The sequence below is a fragment of the Penaeus japonicus genome, unplaced genomic scaffold (assembly GCF_977035675.1).
Source record: "Penaeus japonicus unplaced genomic scaffold, GWHDUDI00000001_assembly GWHDUDI00000013, whole genome shotgun sequence".
NCBI classification, from domain to species: domain Eukaryota; kingdom Metazoa; phylum Arthropoda; class Malacostraca; order Decapoda; family Penaeidae; genus Penaeus; species Penaeus japonicus.
The window spans coordinates 34,767,004-34,769,602 of record NW_028234415.1 but is presented as its reverse complement, the minus strand read 5'-3'; positions in this window follow the sequence as shown (position 1 = coordinate 34,769,602).

The following is a 2,599-nucleotide window of genomic DNA, read 5'->3' as shown; positions in this document are numbered from 1 at the left end:
AGTAAGAGTGAAAGGTGCGTGTTAGAGTGAGTTAGTAAGAGTGAAAGGTGCGTGTTAGAGTGAGTTAGTAAGAGTGAAAGGTGTGTTAGAGTAGCGTTAGTAAGAGCAAAAGATGCGGGGAAAGGGGGGGGGGGGGGTGGGTTGTGGGGGGGGGGTGGTAGGGGGGTCGTGTTTTAAGATTGTTAGTAAGAGTGAAAGGTTCGTGTTAATAATGTTAGTATAGTGAAAGGTGCGTGTAGAGTGAGTTAGTAAGAGTAAAAGGTGCGTGTTAGAGTGAGTTAGTAAGAGTAAAAGGTGCGTGTTAGAGTGAGTTAGTAAGAGTGAAAGGTGCGTGTTAGAATGAGTTAGTAAGAGTAAAAGGTGAGTGTTAGAGTGTGTTAGTAAGAGTAAAAGGTGCGTGTTAGAGTGAGTTAGTAAGAGTGAAAGGTACGTGTTAGAGTGAGTTAGTAAGAGTAAAAGGTGCGTGTTAGAGTGAGTTAGTAAGAGTAAAAGGTGCGTGTTAGAGTGAGTTAGTAAGAGTAAAAGGTGCGTGTTAGAGTGAGTTAGTAAGAGTAAAAGGCGCGTGTTAGAGTGAGTTAGTAAGAGTAAAAGGTGCGTGTTAGAGTGAGTTAGTAAGAGCAAAAGATGCGTGTTAGAGTGAGTTAGTAAGAGTGAAAGGTGCGTGTTAGAGTGAGTTAGTAAGAGTGAAAGGTGCGTGTTAGAGTGAGTTAGTAAGAGTAAAAGGTGCGTGTTAGAGTGAGTTAGTAAGAGTAAAAGGTGCGTGTTAGAGTGAGTTAGTAAGAGTAAAAGGTGCGTGTTAGAGTGAGTTAGTAAGAGTAAAAGGTGCGTGTTAGAGTGAGTTAGTAAGAGTAAAAGGTACGTGTTAGAGTGAGTTAGTAAGAGTAAAAGGTGCGTGTTAGAGTGAGTTAGTAAGAGTAAAAGGTACGTGTTAGAGTGAGTTAGTAAGAGTAAAAGGTACGTGTTAGAGTGAGTTAGTAAGAGTAAAAGGTGCGTGTTAGAGTGAGTTAGTAAGAGTAAAAGGTGCGTGTTAGAGTGAGTTAGTAAGAGTAAAAGGTGCGTGTTAGAGTGAGTTAGTAAGAGTAAAAGGTGCGTGTTAGAGTGAGTTAGTAAGAGTAAAAGGTGCGTGTTAGAGTGAGTTAGTAAGAGTTACGTGTTACAGTGAGTTAGTAAGATCAAAAGATGCGTGTTAGAGTGAGTTAGTAAGAGTGAAAGGTGCGTGTTAGAGTTAGTAGAAGGGAAAGAAAGAGGTGTGTGCGTGTGTTTGAGTGTTTAAGAAAATGTATGCCAGGGAAGTCCATAAATTACATAAGGATTAGAGGCTTAGAAACAGCTGTACGTGGTGTGATGTTCTGTGCAAAGCTTAGCTCATTGCGATTGTTATATTTAGACGTGGTTGAGATATTAGAGACGCTTGCAATGTTCGATGGTTGAGGCGTTAGAGGTTAAGGATGTTAGATGTTGCATATGGTAGGGGTTGGATGCGGTTCGGAAACGGTGAGGTTTGAGGATGAAAGTGTAAGAAGTTTGTCATGTTAGAGGTTGAAGGTGTTAGATGTTTGTGAAATTAGTGATTGAAGGTGTTAGAAGTTAGTTAGAAGTTAGAGGTTTATGCTGTCAGAGGTTAGTGTTATGACGTTGGAGGTTAGTTGTTTTAGGTGTTAGATGGAGGGAGGGGTCTCTCTCTCTCTCTCTCTCTCTCTCTCTCTCTCTCTCTCTCTCTTTCTCTCTCTCTCTCTGTGATGATGAGAGAAGGGGTCAGAGAGGGGAGGGGGGAGTGAAAAGAGGGGGGTTGGAAGAGAAGGGGGGGGAGAGGTGATGGACAGTAACAAAGAGAGCGCGGAGGCCAGGTTGAAGGTTTAAAAGGGGATATCCCTGCAATTGCAATGCAACGGGCGTGCTTAGGTTGGCGGCCGGCGTTGGGAAGCGGGAGAGGATGTGAAGATCGGCAGTGAAGTAAGAACGAAGGAAAATTGTAATACGAAGAGAAATTGGGAGGATGAGAGAGGAAGGGAAAGAAGGAGGGAGGGAGAGAAGGACTGAGGGAGGTAGGAGGGAGGAAAGGGAGGAATGGAGGGAGAAAGGGAGCGAAAGAGGGAGAGAGAGGGAGAGAGGCAGGGAGGAAGAAATGTAGAGATAAATAGATAGATACATAGATAGATAAAGGGATAGATAGATAGATAGAGATAGAGAGAGAGAGAGAGAGAGAGTGGGAGTGAGAGAGGGAGAGAGGGATAAGGGGAGGGAGGGAGGGAAAGGGGAGATAGGAAGAGAGGGAGGCAGTGAGGGAGTGATGAAGAAAGGTAGGAGAGAGGGAGGGAGGATAGAGGAAGGAAGGAAGGAGAAAGGGAGGGAGTGAGGGAGGGATGGAAGAAGGATGAGGGAGGAGAGGAGAGTAGGGAGAGGGAATACAAGAGAGAGAGAGAGAGAGAGAGAGAGAGAGAGAGAGAGAGAGAGAGAGAGAGAGAGAGAGAGAGAGAGAGAGAGAGAGAGAGAGAGAGAGAAAGAGAGGAGAGAGGACGGGAGAGGGAAAGATAGGGAGAGAGAGAGGAGGAGGAGGAAGAGACAAAGGGAGGACGGAGGGCGGATGCAGAGGAGAGAA